Source organism: Empidonax traillii, unplaced genomic scaffold, assembly GCF_003031625.1.
Source record: "Empidonax traillii isolate 1590-97213 ecotype Southwest subspecies unplaced genomic scaffold, ASM303162v1 scaffold208:size1045274, whole genome shotgun sequence".
Taxonomy (NCBI): domain Eukaryota; kingdom Metazoa; phylum Chordata; class Aves; order Passeriformes; family Tyrannidae; genus Empidonax; species Empidonax traillii.
In genome coordinates, this window is record NW_020955401.1 from 824,161 (window position 1) to 841,106 (window position 16,946).

General features: G+C 42.3%; 1 long non-coding RNA gene across 1 annotated transcript; it reads left to right on the forward strand.

The window, feature by feature from the left end:
- The first annotated feature begins 9,323 nt into the window (after positions 1–9,323).
- LOC114059214 lies at positions 9,324–15,322 on the forward strand. The gene is made up of 3 exons (XR_003571609.1): positions 9,324–9,423; positions 11,532–11,599; positions 15,294–15,322. It is a non-coding gene; the product is annotated as an uncharacterized LOC114059214 (long non-coding RNA).
- The last annotated feature ends 1,624 nt before the right edge of the window (positions 15,323–16,946 follow it).

Here is a 16,946-nt window from a genome sequence, read left to right on the forward strand (position 1 = left end):
AGCTTCGTGTACTGAGCTGAGGCAGAAATATGGAGCAAGGCTAAGGAGGCAAATTCTTAGAACCTGAAGTTTAGGGGAAAAGAACGCAAAAGGTGGTAGATTTAGAATCAGAGCCCATCTGTCTGATCCATTCTGTATGACATGGAGTTACTTTCAATAAAGTAATCTCTGAAGTGCTCAACATAAACATACCAGAACTGCAGTCCCTAATCAAGTGAGCTTGGATGTGGGATTGCAGAGCTGACCTCAGAGCTCCACCTTTTCACAGTTTAAAAATCTGAGGATTCACCAGGTTTGTGGGCAGGCTCTGCAGGCTGCACTGAGCAGTATGTTACTGCAGCAACACTACCATGATTTATGGAAAGTGAAAAAGGCTTGGAGGCAGGTCAAAGTTTCTCAGTGGTGTTGGTAAAGCTGAATGAGGACATCCCTTGGGATAAGAAGATCAATTTCTGATGGCAGCAAAGAGTGGAGAAAGGCTGAGATGAACCACTGAGGAGAATGGGATGATGGTATCTGGAAGATGGACACAATTTTGGGACTTGCAGACAAAAGAGGGATAGTTGGAGTGGTTCCTGGGGTTTCTGTGACCCAGGGAGAGATCTGTGGGGTTTTGGGGGGCTTATGCAGACTCTGGAGGGCTGTCAGTGCTTACAGTACTATTTCTCTCTCTCTTATCCCTCAGCCTCTCATTTTCTGGAAGAAAACCTCCTGCTTCTTTATCTGTGACTGCTTCCCATCTGGTATTGGAGCTTCTCCCTCCTTCCCCAGGTGTTGCAGTTGAGTGGTTTAGTTTGCCTAAAGAATCACTGTCAAAGGGATGAGGGTTAAATTTGGAGGATGAGCACAAAGTGCTGCTGCAGCGCTGGACCTTCTCTCTCCTCTCTTTCTCCAAAACAGGGACCATGGGTGCTCAGCAGTCAGCTGCCTGAGGCAAATCCTGATTTTGTCTGCGCATAAATCCAGCCTAATATCTTGCCTACATTTGTTTGAGCTACAATCTCTTCCTTGGCTTGCAGCAATAGTCTGAATTCACCTCACACTGCCCTGGCACAATCCTGGGGGTGGGTGAGAGGGAAGGAGCACCCCCAACACAAGAAGGACATTGTCATGTTGGAGCAAGTCCAGAGGAGGTCACCAGGTTGATTGAAGGGATGGAGCACCTCTCCTATGAGGAAAGGCTGAGAGAATTGGGATTGTTTAACCTGGAGAAGAGATGACTTTGGGGTGACCTAAATGGGACATTCCAGGACCTGAAGCCTATAAGAAAGATGGAGAGAGATTATTGACAAGGCCTGGAGTGACAGGACAAAGAGGAATGGCTTCACACTGAGAGAGAGTACAATTAGATTAGTTATTAGGAGTAAATTCTTCCCTGTGAGGGTGGTAAAGCCTGGGAACAGGGTGCCCAGTGAAGTTGTGGATGTCCTATCCCTGGAAGTGTTCAAGGTCAGGTCAGAGCTCTGAGCAAACCGTTCTAGTGGAAGGTGTCCCTGCCCATGGCAGCAGGTTGGAAGGAGGAGATCTTTAAGATCCCTTCCAACCCAAACCACGCTGTGATTCTGTGACTACTCCTGCATGCACAGAAAGCTCCTGCATGTTGCCAAAGTTGTTTGTCTGAGAGTGAGACAAACATCTTGGAAGAGTACAGTCTCTTTTCTTGCGTGCATCCCACAGTGAAAGCGCAGGCACGTATTTATCAGAAAACCTATCATATACCAGATGGTAGAATAAAGTGGTTGTTTAAACACGCTGTGACTTGGGGTAACCTGGCATAGCACATTCTCAAAATACGCTGCATGTGTTTCTTCACAGATCCAAACTTAAGTATAGCAATGAATAACTTCTTAAAAATCCTGGTACAACAACATGCCTTTTGTTTCTTACATGTTATCTAAGAGTTGCTGCAGCAAATGCAAGGAGGGAGTTAGATCTGGAACTGAGCTTCAGTGAATACAATGCTGAAAGAGGAGTTTCCCTTGAAAGGACAGGCCTAAACCTGTGCAGTGGGTGAAATTCTGAGGGACTTGCATCAGTCAGATGTGGAGAGAACATGCTTGTGACAGAAGGATTGGAGCTGTAGTGGATTCTCATTGCCCTGGTTTGTGTCTCTGCGAGTCAGCTATGCCAGTCCATGTTGTCAAAATGCTTTTTGCCAATTATCTGAGCAAGGAGAACAGCCCTCAATCCCCACCTTGCATGGCTGTGTTGGGCCTGCTTCTGTTCATGGGTTAGAGAAGGATCTCAGGAGCTTCATAAGGCAATGATTATAGTAATTCTCTTTGATAAATAAAGCAAAACATTTTGGGGAAAAGGCAAGTTGCTCTCTGTTTGCAGTGTACTTCGTTGTGCTGATGGGTCAATATGCTGTGATTCAGAGACCCAGATGAACTCCCCAAAACTTTAATCACTGATAATCTGCAATGTATGAGGAAGGCACCAACTTTCTTGGGATGAGCTTCTCTGAGATTGTGGCCAAACCCAGTACTCCAAAAGAAAATGTTCTTACCGAATTTTGACACAGACCCTCCTGTAGTTTCCTAATTACTTCTCCCAGTTCCCAAATATTCAAGTAAAAAGAGAAATGGAAAGATTATTTGCTTCAGGTTTCATTGCTTTCACTTTCCTCTCCATTGCATAACTGCTTTTCCCTTCACTTGGAAGAAGTGTTATTACTCACACGTGATGCATAATCCTCTCCCACACCTTCCATTTCTGCTTTCCCTCCTGAGCATTATCTACTAAATTTTCTGGAAATATTTTTTGAATTACTTTCCACGTCTGCTAATGCTGTGGAGGGAATACAGGCAGCGGAGAGCAAGTGGGTTTCTGCTCTCACTCAAGAATTATTAATTATCTGAAGAATTATGAGCTCCATTTTGCTTTCAGAATCTCAACCTCAAAAAATGGCCAAGGAGGCTTCTGGACTTCGGCTGGCCTTCCTTACAGCAGATTATTTTGGTTGCCAGATTTATTGGCTTGATGCCAGCCACAGAATCTGCAAACTTGGCTCTGAGAATCCAGCGGGTGACAGTCAGAACAAATCTCCCCGTAAACCGAGTGGGCTGGATCTGAACGTGGCTGCAAGACAATAAACACGCAACCCTCAGCGCAGCTACTCGTACACAACCCCTCTCTGGAGGAAAAACAACAACAGCTTTTAAATCTGTCAACAATAGTTTTATCGGGAGATGAGATTTCTTGTGAGTGGTACCCCCCATTCTGTCAAGCATATGGTCAACAACTTGCTGTGTCAAAGGAGCAGTAGCACGTGTCTGTGAAATGCAAAACAGCACAGGATCGATTCAGCAGCAGGAATATTAAACATGTATTGGAATGTTCTCTTCTGCCAATGCAGGGCCCAGCATAAAATCTCAATTTTCTTGATTCCGTTTAGTGTTTTAACCTACTTGATCACGTTGTTTTGTTTTGTTTTGTTTTTTTCCATTAAAACCATTTAATATTTGCCTTTGTTTTGTAGAATTATTTATTTAATTAAAAAAAACAAAAAACATGTGTCAGCACTGCTCTTTAGCTGTAAGTCAAGCATATGTAGTGTAAAATGGTTTGCCACTATCCAAAGGCTCCCCTTCCTCCCCAGCTCCGAGAATTAGAAATAAACATCTCTTTCAGCTGTCTGCCAGAACTGTTTGGGACTAGAGGACAGGGAACGGCATCTTGAAACTCTCTCAAGCCTTGTGTTCTGCGACCTCTGTGATTTCCCTTCTCTACATCTGTTATTGCAGGGTGGGTGAGGAAAAAAAAAAGCACAAAATGCAGCCTTTTGGCATTTAAAATGATGATTGTTGGGTGCTGCAGTGTCTTCTCAGGTTTGTGCTCCCTAGAGCAGGGTTTTGTAAAGGCTGAGGAGGGGGGAGCCTGAGAGCCATTGGTGGGGTAACCTTGGAGACACCTGTGATCTGATGTCTCTACAAATCAGAAATCACAGGGAAGAGAGTAATTCATCAAGTGCTGTTCAGTAGTTAATTTTCATGTTAATTATAGCAGAAAGAAAAGAAAACAAGTCATATTATCAAGAGCTGTAGTAGGATTGGATTAATGAACTTTTTTCTAACCGCCCTAATTCATAAACAAGTGTAACACATGGAATTACTGGTAAATGGTTTTCATAGCATTACTAGTCCACTCCTATTCCATTTAAGACAGTGGACGGGGTTGCTGAAGTAGAACAACAGAACAACACCTTAAAATAAAGCAATGTTCATTAAAGAAATCGAGAAGAAATTATTAAATAATGTAAACCTACAACTTCTAAAATATACAGATGAATAAAACTTCATGAAATGAAAGTCAAATGAGTGAAAGTAAATATATAATAGAAATATATATTACACAGATGTATTATCTATAATTATGTATAATTATTAAACATTGTATAATACATATTACATATAATAATATGTAATATATGTATATCTCATTAGTTTTAACAGTGTTCCCATTTTTATCTGAAAGAATAAACTTTTATTTGTTTAATATTCATGGAGCGTTGAACATTCTCGTCTACAACCAGGTCTCTTGGGCACTGCAGTAATTAGTAATGAATTAGTAGAAGAAATAATGAGTAATGTGGAAGCCAATGTCTTCAATAAGAATAGGATTCCATTGTGGCATTTTTAGGCTATTACAGAAGGAACACAGAAAACTTCAAAGGGTATTTTTATTCCATAGTTGCAAGACAAGAGTAGGTCATTACTGAGATAATTTAGTAATCAGACTTACAGGGGTAATTCAATAATACATGTTTATTTAGTGAAGAAAAATTGTGTCAAGCAATGTTGTTGTCTAATTAATATCAAAGATCCTTAAAAATAATTAAAAAATAAAAATAAATAGGCAGGATAGTACAATACAGTTAAATTAACACAGTTAAATCTCTTAAGAAATGCTTTTACTGAATCAAAGTATAGGATTTGGAAAGAATGTTCAAGGTCATTTGCCATTTGTCATTTGAGGGCTCAAGGTCATACAACATCCTCATGTGCATATGCCAGACAAGGAAAAATGATTTTCAAGGGGGTTGAGTTACAATAACTCTGTTTTGTAGGAATGTCAAAATGGCCAGAGGAGCTCCTATTTAATAGAGGATTAGTGTTAAAAATAATGGAAAGTAAAAAATCTGTTCAGTCAAGTCCCATATAAGGAGAAAGTTGAAATTAATTAATATGGAGATTGATTAAATGCTTGCAGGAAGTGCAGTGAGGTACTGCCAGTGTTATTCTGTAGATTAGACATGATCTCCCAAAGCATCATTGTCAAATTCAAAGCCCATAGGACAAAAAAAGAGTAACTACTGACCAAATTAAGGAGTAGAAAACCAAAAATAATGCAAAACTCGGAGCTTTTGATATTTAGTCAAGCTAATCACTATCTGTTTTAATTATTGAGGAAGAACAGAAATAACAGCAGAATTTGAAAGAAGGTGGTATTTGCACACATTGAATGGCTTCCATAAATAGAAACGCAGAACACATTGAAAATGAATGTAAAAGTGGGTTCTGCTTTTTATTCAACACAGCATGAAGGTTTAGAGCAAGTCTAGGAATGATGAGGAAATTCTCCTTCCCTTGCCCCTCAAGCACACAGACAAGAGCTCTTGTAAAAGGCAGAGAGGTAATTTTTTTCCTTTTGCTTGTGTTACTTGATATGCAAACCCAGACCAGAAGATGGGCTGGGAATGAGCTAAGCTGAACTTGTAGGAAAAGAAGGACAATCGACAGTGCTAGTAAATCCTCATGTTTAAATTGGTGATCAATTTTAGTGTAGTTAATGTCACAGTAGTATGACAATGCCATGCACTTAGGAGTATTTCTTTAGTATGGCTGAAACCTTTTGTGTCCTGACAGTTCTCTGACCTTTAGAAGGAAAGTTAACCCCAAGACAATGAACTTTAAAATATGACATAATACGTAGTACTCTGCATAATATTGTCAGGCAAACAGTCACTGCAAGAATTGTGACTTCTTTGTACTTTAGCAACTGTAAGACTGGTGAAAAAGTTAACTTAGTAAATTAGGTTGTGATTAAATTCAGTTTAAACAAACAAAACACCAACCATATCTTCTTACAGTTGCAGCACACTGCATGTGCATTGTATGTATAATGCAGACAATTAAATTAGTTACTAAAGCAAATTTGTCTCAGATATCAGATGTAAATCCCATAATCTAGCCTGATTATTGTTCTCAAGATGATTTAAAAATCTGGACACTGCTTTGGAGCAGCCTCTTTTCTCTTTTGCTTCTGGCATAGCCTTCTCAGTTAATACATAGAGTGAGGACTGTGCACAGAAATCTGTGGAGGGTTATTGATCTTGGCTATTCCTGAATTTTCGGAACAAGGATTTTGATTCCAGTCATGCCACTGTTCTAGAAAAGCAGGTTTTTTTCACTCTTCAAGGGCAAATCTTTGTATCCTTTGAAGTGCAGAAATTCCCAGCGGAGTTTTTTAGTAATAAATATTGATTCATCTTCTCTCTGTCCTTTGGACTGAATTGCAGTAGTCCCTCCCTTTGATGCCCTTGCATCTTGTCATATGATTGTTAGTTTATATTGGTACCTTCGAGCGTCAGGAAAGCACCAAAATCACAAATCCTCGTTCAGCCAGGCGGGTCTTGTACTCCACCAGTTCATCTTTCAGCACAACCTCCTCCTGTGCCTTGAAGATTTTCCCCTTGAAGGATCTCCAGCCTTCCTGGACTCCTTCGCTCTTCAGGACAGCCTCTCCTGTCAACCAGGCTCGTAAACAAGCCACAGTCTGCCATCTGGAAGTTCAAGGTTGTGCTGATGCCCCTCCCTACTTCTCCAGGAATTGAAAAAAACTCTGTAAGTTCATGCTCAAAACAGTCTCCAACCTTTACATCATCCACAAGTCCTTCTCTGTCCGCAAAAAACAGGTCTAGCAGGGCACTTCCCCTGGTTGTCTTCCTCACCAGCTGTGTCAGGAATTACCTTCCACACATCTGATAAGCTGAAGTTTGTAGAGAACAAGGGCTAGCAACCGTGAGACTTATCAGATATCTGCTGGAAATACAACACAGCAGAGGGGAAACAATCCAGGATGTTCCTGGAATGTGTGGAAAGTTGTGCTTTTTCCAGCTGTGCAGTGGCTTCCAGCTCCTCCTGTTTGTTGTCCATGCCGTGAGCATTGGTGAAGATGCACTAAAACTGAAATTGATGATCACCCTTCTTCTGGGGTGATCACTTTAATGGGCCTCCATGGTTTCTAACACACGAATAACCCTTGTGTCTTTGCTGCCACAGGGATTTCCATCCCCTACCTCCACTGACACGGCAGACAGAAGGGACCTCACTATCACCATCCCTCAAACGTCAATCTACCACCCCAGGCTTAGCTCTTGTGAGCCTAGTTTATCCCCCTCCCCCATCAAATCTAGTTTAAAGCTCTTTCAACGACCCCTGTTAACTTGTTCACAAAGATTCTTTCCTGTTTCTTCCCTCATTATTCCCTGCAATTGGAAGGATAGACTAGAACACTACTTATGCTCCTGATCCATTAATCAGTTGTCCCAAGGACCCGAAGTTTGTCTCGATTGCCATCAGGCTTCTTGTTGCAACTTCTTTACTGCCTACCTGGTAAATCACTGATGGATAATGATGTGGGGGCTGTACCAGGGTGGGAAGCTTTCCCTGCACATCTTTAACCTAAGAATCCTAAGAAGTGGATCTGGTCTGCATACTGGGGCCTCTTTTCCCCTCAGGAGAGAGTCTCCTGTGACAATGACCCTTTTCTTTTCCTTATGGAAGTGGTTTTGATGTAGGACATAGACCAACTTAACCTTGGTGACTCCTCCAACCTCCATGAACCATTGTCCTCATCATCGTCTGGCTCCTCTTGCACTGGAATCACTTTGCATTGCCCAACACTCTTGGCATTATCTCAGGTGACTTTGAATATACCTGCAATTTATGTTTATTTATGTTGCTAACAAGAACTCAGATTTTCAGTTTTTGCTCCTCATCTTTATAAACATTCCTGTATTTAGTGGTAAATTGTTCATGCTGAAATCCGTATTCATCAATTTACCTCAAAGACCCATGTTTGCTGCAGTCGGAGGGTCCATCTTCCTGAGGCAGCAGAAACACACAGCACTCAAAGGCACAGAGGGAATGATGTAGCTGCTCCCATAATTACTGCTCTTAACACCTCATCCAGAATGACAGGAATCTACTCATGGCAGGATTGGAATGGAACCGGATATAAAACTGAGGCTCTGTCCATAGCAGGATGTCTTCATGCTCCAACATTTTATCCTCTGCCATATCACGTGTTACTGTAAAATTGATAAGAATAATTTATAGAGCTTGCAAATGCACAGAGCTTGGAGGGCTTCTGGCAATATTACATCCTGGAACTTTGAATGAATGTATAATTCTTATAGGATAAGAATTTGGGAGTGCTGGCTGGTCCCTTAATACAAAACCCATTTGTGTTTCTGTGGCTGTGTGACTAGAACAAAACATCACTTGAGTGTTTACCACGCTGATCTCAAAATCTGGGAACTCCTGTGAAAATACCACTTGTTTTGTAGAAACAGCACTTCCTTGCACGTGTTTTGAATCACAGGAAGAGTGGCAGACTGGATGATTGGTTCATAAAGGGAAAAACTTTCCCCCAGATAAAGCAGAATGACCGTGTTAGTAACTCCTAGCAGTTTGGAGGCGTGCCTGTAGCCAGTCACATCATCTGTGGCTTCCTGGGTGTTATTTGTAAGTGCTTGTCATAAAAGCTCTCATTCATTTTGGGGCACGGAAGCTTGAATCAAAGCATTCTTTGTGAAACTCTTGGAAAGATGCTGTTGAAGTTGTGCTTTAAGAATAATTATGGTTGAATCTTTGGCCCACTGTGTCTCATCAGAGGATTAATGAAGCAACACAACCACCTAAACAGCCAAAGTTTAAGTTTAGGCACGGAAAGAAAAGTGGAAGAGGGAAAGATTGTCTTTTCTGTCTTCTGGAATATTTCAAAGAGACTACTTGTGATCAACAGCAATTATATATTTTTCTCCTAGAAAAGAAGATTTGCAGAGGTCAAAGGGCTCTACCTTAGGTTGCAAAACCCCATAATAATAAAAAAAAAGCCGCTCATGTCAAAAGGACGGTGGTATATGAGATTCAGCTTGGTAGAGGCACACATGATTCAAATCAGGTTGTTTGCTAATGCAGCTAGCTCATTTTTCAAGTGGAGAATGGTAGAATATCATATCCCACAAAAGCTTTTGTACCAGTGATATCACAGGAGCCTGTTTCCCCAGTGACTTCATACCCACTCTGTATTCTGGGCACTGGGCAGGTCACAACCCCTGCACTTGGAGACATGACAGAATAAGGCTTGATGGAACTTGATTCAGTCAGACTGGGCTTCAGGCAAAACCACCTCTAGGTAAAATTCTATCCCAGACATTCAGTAAGAGTATAGAAACCATGAATGATTTAGTTTGGAAGGGACTCGAAAGATCATCTTGTTCCAACCCTGCCATGGGCAGGGACTCCTTCAACTGTCTCAGGTTGCTCCAAGCCCTGTCCAGCCTGGCCTTAAACACTTCCAGGGATGGAGCAGCCACAGCTCCTCTGGGCAGCCTGAGCCACAGCCTCACCACCCTCACAGGGAAGAACTCCTTCCATAAATACCAACTTCCCCCCGGTCATTTGTGCTGGAAATAAAGCCTGGTGAGCTGGTTTTTGAGATGTGTGCCTACAACAGCCTGTGGATAATCACTGCTCAGGAAACTGGGGAACTTGATTTTACCAGTGCAGAGTCTTTGAAGCTGCAAATGAGCCAACCCTTGACCAAATGCCCTCAACAACAGGACGTGTTGCAGAAAGAGGGAAGTCCTCTGGCGTGTCTGTGTTCTCTCGGCAGCACATTCACTTCACTTGTGCTATGAGTTGAGCAGTTACTCATTTGTCACACATTGCATCTGGAGTGACTCCAAGGAAAATAGGAGACTGTCTCACTGACATCTGGTTGCTGACATATTAACAAGGACTTTGGCTTCTATTTCTCTCTTTCCTTCCTGAGATGGTTTTATGTCGAATACTACCAGCTCGAGGATCAACAAAACTTCACAGGTTCCTGTGAAGTCAGGAGCCACAAGAGCTGGTCACAATTCACAGAGCTTTTCTACTCCACTGCATGATAAAACATACTTTTCTCCTCTTCCTTTTTTTTACTCCTTTTTTTTTTGTGCAAATGTTGGTAGAAAAAGAGCTTGCAGTTTGATTCCTTCAAGTATTTGTGTTGGGAGAGCTCTTGTCGCATATGTTCACAGAGAGAGAACATAAAAGGGGCCTGAGGATAGACAAAAAATCTGTTTGACTATCTGACAAATAGTTACAGAAACATTTTGCATATTTACCCATCTTTTAAAAGAAACATATTGCTATGCAACAAAAATGTGTTTACTGTAAAATGACACAGACAGTAGCGCTCAGAACACACTTGAAAGAGCTGGATTTTGTAAGCAGCTCATTTGCATAGAGACACAAGAACATTTGAAGCCTAAGAGACAGCATCAAGGAGTAAAAGACATCCCCTGGGACCAGTCTCCATTAACCTTAGGTTTGCATGGTTTTCTTTTCCTCTCAGGACTGAATATTTGTTTAACTATTAAATCAATTCATGGAACCGTTCTGTGTCCTTAAAAGTCTAGTGAGTTACTGCCATGCCACCAGATTAGTCTAAATTCCTCTTGGAGTGATGCTAAATTCATATAACTCTGTTATATCACTGGCAACTTATATTTCTATAATTTCATGCAAAATAAATTCCTTCTCACTTACGGGGTAATGCTATTTCTCAGTTAGAGCCTGAGACCTGCTGATTTTTTACTTAGTTATCCCAATAGATGGTTGGCATTCAGATTCATTTTTTCCTCTCTCCTCAGCCAGGCTGTGCCTCAGTGAAGCATCAAATTGAAGCCAAATGGATGTAGCATATTCAGATTTCAACCTTGTTACTGAAGGGAATGCCAAGAGTTTAAAAAATGTCAGGCCTTTGAGACTGAAGAATAAGATGCTGGGAAAGAAAACTTTCAAACTCAGCAAGATGAGGACTTTTACCTCTGGGAGTTGGATATAAAAATCTGTAAGTAGCTAAATGAAAGATGTCCTCAAGCACTAATGATAATAGAATGCTAAATGTAGATATTATGATGCATATAAAACCCGGACAATAATTTCATTACGGAATCAATTGGCTAAAATCCTTCTTCCCAATCCGACACTTCAGACTGCTACATGAGAAAAAAGGCTTTGGAAACCAAACCAACATAACAAGTTTCAGGTACTTACAGTTAATGTGAGATTAAATATATTTTGCTCAGGGATTTTTTAGCTGAGAAGAGAGATTTTTCACCTCTGAATGGCTATTTTAGAGCACACCTGGGTTTAGAGCTCAAAGTTGTTGCCCTTTCCATGTAGCTCTGTAGTAGTTTCTCTAATTTCCAGTTTGTTTTCCTGGTAAATACAAAGTTTTTCTGCTGGTTGCAGTGCAAGAGATGAAGGTTCCCTGGCAGTTTGGTTGTACAGCTCATGGACTTGAAAATTCGAGCTTAAGGGTAAAAATAGAAGTCTCTCTAAAATATTGCTCTCCCAGGAAGCATCTGGATTTTTCAGTGGCACTTGCAGAGGTTGGTGCTATCCCTGGTTTATGTCTCCAAAAGTGACATTAGAGCTGTCTGAGGCTAAAAAAGAGACTGGATGCCAACCAGGTCCAGAAAGGTAAAGCACTCGAATGGAGCAGGGTGGATGGTCACGCTGGAGAAGGTGAGAAACAGCGAATTAACATTGTCACAAGGAATATTCATGTTGATGTGCATGATGACATGGGCACAATATTCTGATGAGGGCTGCAAAAGTTCCAGCTATGGAGATCCTAAAGAACAAATTAAGCTGCCACCTATTAGTAGTAACTGAGTATTAACAGTGACCCTGTTTTGGGACTGAGCCAACCAACTAGACTGGCTTTCATGTTGCTTTAAAGTCGTATTTTCCTATGATTCAAGGTTGTCTCTGTCTACAGCTGCGTTTTCTTAATCCCTAATATTCACACAACAATTAAAAAAAGATGTCCAGTATATCTGATAACAACTTATCTGTTTCTAAGTGAGATTATGATGAGGGTTTAAATCATAAGATAGCAACACATCTTAATAAAAACAAAGATGAAATATAGGTAATCTAAAACTTGGTCAAGGAAGAGCAATTAACACCTTTATTACCAGTAGCATCAGTGTCCCAAGGGGGTTTATTTTTCTGTTTACAGGCTACATCTTGTCTGCACCAGCAATACCACATGAAATGGAGTTCTAGCTGGGAGACATTTCATTTAGAGCAAATATTGAAACTTTACAGATGCTTGCCTGCAGCTGTACAGAAAAGACAAACAGCCTGCAGACAAGCCAGCCCCACAGAGCTTTTTACTTGCTTAGTTTTAGCAAGATAATATGAATCTCTACGGAGATGGAAAAGGAGAGCTGGGATGAGACGTTAATAGAACCCACTGGGAATCAGGGGCCTGATGTTGCCAGGAGCAAAGTCCCTTCAACTCTCCATGCAGTGAGGGGGGACGGGAGGGTGCACAACACTCTGCTGAAACAAACCACAGAGAGCCAGATCCGTCAGACCCCCAACCTTGGCAGTGCTGGGAGGAAGCAAGGTGGTTGTGCAAACACCCACAGAAATAACGCATGGAAAGAAATCAGGAGGGACAGCCTGCCCTGTGATTAAATGCCCTGGGTGTATGTTACAGGTGAAATTCGGCTTCTGTAGAGGGCCATGTGTTTGTATCCCAGAAGAGGCCATGACCCAGCAATGTGAACTCACAACCCAGAAGGCCAAACCATACCCTGGGCTTCATCCAAAGCATCATGGGCAGAAGGTGAGGGGGGGGGGGATTCTGCCCCTCTGCCCCCTCAGGTGAGACCCCACCTGCAGAGCTGCCTCCAGTCCTGGGAACAGCACAGGAAGGACATGGAACTGTTCGAGAGGCCAGAGGAGGCACCAAGATGATCAGAGGGATGGAACAGCTCTGCTATGCACACAGGCTGAAAGAGCTGTCTGAGTTCAGCCAGGATAAAAGAAGGCTCTGGGGAGAGCTTACAGCATCCTCCCAGTACCTAAAATGGGCCTACAAGAAAGCTGGAGAGGGACTGTTTACAAGGGTAAGTAGTGATAGGACAAAGGTGAATGGCTTCCACACGAAAAAGGATAGGGTTAGGTAATTAGGGTTAATTAGGGTTAATTCTTCTTAGGAAGAATTTCTTATCTGTGAGGGTGGTGAGGCACTGCAAGGGGTTTCCCAGGGAAGCTGTGGATGCCCCATCCCTGGAAGTGTTCAAGGATGGGTTGGATGAAGCTCTAAACTATCTGGTCTAGCGGAAGGTGCCTTTGTCCATGGCAGGAGGGTTGGAACTGTGTGATCTTTAAGGTCCTTTCTAACACAAACCGTTCTATGATTCTGTGCTTTTGGCCTGGAATAGTCTGGTTAAATTTTCCGTGGTGTGGATGGACAGCAGAATGACCCTGTAGTGCAGTAAGCCTAGTCCTCAGCCTCATTTCATTTCCTCTGGCTGGACTCTGAAATGTCTTTGAGGGCACAGCCCCTCCTGGAGCTTTGGCTGCTGGGGCACAGGACACCCAGTCCCTGCCAGTGCTGCTCCCTGACACTCAAGTCTCCCTTTTGCTCTTAGTAGCAAATCTTGAGTGGTGGCACAGATTTAGTCTCACCCAACTGGTGCTTACAATTCTTAAATCACTACTCGAAATTCCTCTCCCTTCGTAACCACAGCCGACAGTTTATCCGACCACCACTGCTGTGCTCAGCTGTGCCCCTTGCCTCTGCCTCTCCTTCCCTCTGTGAGGACAAACTTCACGCCCAAACAGACACCAAAGTACTTCTAAAAAGGTGATTACCCACCTGCAGCTCCTGCCTGCCTTCCTCTTTGTGGAGAGTGCCGTCCTTCAAAGCCCCCTCAGCCCACACCGCAGGAGCCTCCCCTTACCTCGCCACCTCTGAGGAAAGAGGATGTGCCACGAACCTTCCTCCTCCCTGCTGGCTGCCCCCAGTGTGGGCTGACAAGAGTTTCAACCTCTAATCTGGTGTGGGAGTGGGAATTTGATCGACGGGCTCCAGCTCTGACCCAGGAGGCCAAAAGCCTTTGAGGAATATGACTGTCTTGCTTATTAAGCCTGTCCAATTCCAGCCAACGAGTTCTCAAGCTAATCTCTGGTAATAGCTGCAGAAAGGGTCACTGCTTGAAAGGAGCAACGTGATCAAGTGTTCCCTGGTGTTCTACTTTTCCATCTTCTTTCTTCCCTTTGAACTGGAAGACCGTGGGCAATAGGGATAATATTTCTCTCTGTGTGTGGAAAATACCTTACTAGGAAAACTAATTTATTCAGACAGAAATATCTTCCTTTTTTCTAAATATGCAGAAAATCAAATGCACAGTGGAGCAGTAAAAAGGAGGGTTTTCCTTGGTTACAGTTTATGGCAGTGAAATTCCCTCCTGTGCCAGAAGTAATGTCACAGTAATGAGTAATGTCACATAGGTCCCAGAAAAGCACAAATTTTGGGTGAATATCATGCCATATTTATTGTGAAACAGAATCACTGTTCTGAGGAAGGTTGAAAATGAGCTTTTCTACAAAAGAGTGTATTTTCCTCCCTTGCAAGAATCATACATTTTGACATGTTAGAAGTTGAAAAGAAGGAATAAAAAAAAAAAAAAAAAGACTTGTACATCAAGAATATATAAATTGATTATACCATATTGTACATGTCAAGAGCATGCTGTATGCTTCTGGGTGGGAAATGTCACAGAGTCCCTTAGTGAAGTTGGAAATAACCCACTGGTAGGTTCCTACACTGAAGTTGCAGCCAAACAAAGGTATTTTGGTTTCAGAGACAGCCTAGTAAACCAAAGCAAAATTTGAATTTCTGTTTGGTTTCCTGCAGTGCTCCACAACTCCGTGTAATATGCACGTAGGGGGCTTTTGATTTCCCTTTATAAACAAGCCTGGAAAATCAGCATTTTTTGCAGTCTCAGATCCATCATTTCCTCTGTGGTCAGGGATTTTCAGGGCTTATATGATTCTAATACAAGTCAGTGACCAAAGTGCTGAGGCTTATTTTCTCTCTTAAAATTTAAAAATTGTTCAATATGAAACGAAAATCAAAGTTTGAAACCATGGAAAATGTTTGCTGTCCATTCAAACATCTGAAAAACATTGTTTGGTGTTTTCCTGCAGTGTTGTCATTTATTCAGCAGCAGACTCAGCGGTCCAGCCCAGCAGACATTGTGGTGAGCTGGTTTTTGTTGCATTTTCAAGCTGTTCTCTGTGTGTGTTTGTGTGTGAGCACGAGTGTGTACACACCTGAAAATATCAGCACATTTGGTGCCGCATCAGCAAGAAAATAATTAATTCGGTCACCTAGGTGAGAATCTGCAGTAAACTATGTGCAGAAACCTATTTAATAAATACATTTTGTGCCATAAAATACTCTCACCTGCAAAGGCAGGTGTTGATCCTTCAGGAATACACACACACACACTGCAGACAGTGCAGCAGAATGAAACCTGGAGCGTGTTTGTGTTCTTGTAGCTCTCCCTTTAACATTTGATTATTTGTTCAGGGCCAGTGTGTTGCTGCTGCTTATCTATATATTGACATGATTGGTTCCATGTAGAGCACTTGCTTGTTTCTAACTTTGTTTGCAAAGACTATTTCAAGATGATGCCAGTGGGGGTGGGGGCATCAGAGGAAGGGAGGGAGAGAGTATTTTTAATTAGTTTTGTGTAGGCAGGAGGGAGAGGACGGGCGTACATTGTAAACGTATCTTTTTTTTTTTTTTTTTTAAACATTTTTCTTGTGATCTCAAGCAGCAAATAGCCCAATCCCAACAGCCCTGTAGCTTTATTTGTGCTGGTTTTGGAAGGCTTGGCACTGCTAAGCACCCTTACTGTTGTTCCTGCTTGACATTCCCCGTCCTTGACATCTCCCCCTCCTTGAATCGATGATGACTGCCATCTCAGCCCTCAGGCTTCTCCACGGCTCCTTTCAACTGAGCAAGCCTCGTCCCTTATTTCTTGCTGCCCTACTTTTGCCCCTCACCACCCCCTCTTTTAAAGTCTGCAGCAACTTTAATTCAGCTTCGTGAGCGTGTCATGGAGAGACGTGTTTTGAAAGGCGGGAGGTTCGTACAACCAGGCGAATCCCTGGTGGAAATTTCCTTGCGTCGGTGGGTTCGTTGAGGGGACTGGCTGCAACCAGCCTGGTCTGACACAACATGGCAGCTTGAGACAAGTCATTTGCCTGGATAACACATTTAAATATATATATATATTAAAAAAAGCAGTTTATGGTACCAGTGCAGCTTCTGGATGGATATGGCCATCATGGGGTAATCGCGCCCATGGGGGATCGGGAGCTCTGGTTTCTTCTTGGTGCTTGATTACACCCGAAGGACATGATTATCCCCTGCCAGTAGTCATATTTCTTGTTGCATCTCGTAGCTTAATTGCAACAGCATAGCAAAAAAAAAAAAAAAAAAAAAAAAAAAAAAGGAAAAGGGGAAAAAATAATGGAGCTCAGGTGAGATATTGCTGAAATCACCGTGAGAGGATGCGATGGTTTCTGAGCTGCCAGCTATGTATGTTAATTAACCCTTCTCGGAGGAAATCCACAGAGATGTTCTTCCAAGAGAGATTCCCCCCCGCTCCTCACACACACAGATATGTGGTGTAGTCTCTCTCTTGGTATCTCATGCACTGCTCCAGGCTCTTGATGTCAAAATACACCAGCTGAGAATGTAGGATAAGAACAGCCGTAGGCTTTCCTCTGGTCCTCAAGACATTTCAAATCTATACTTCCCTGATTAGTATAATACCCTGCTTCATCAGA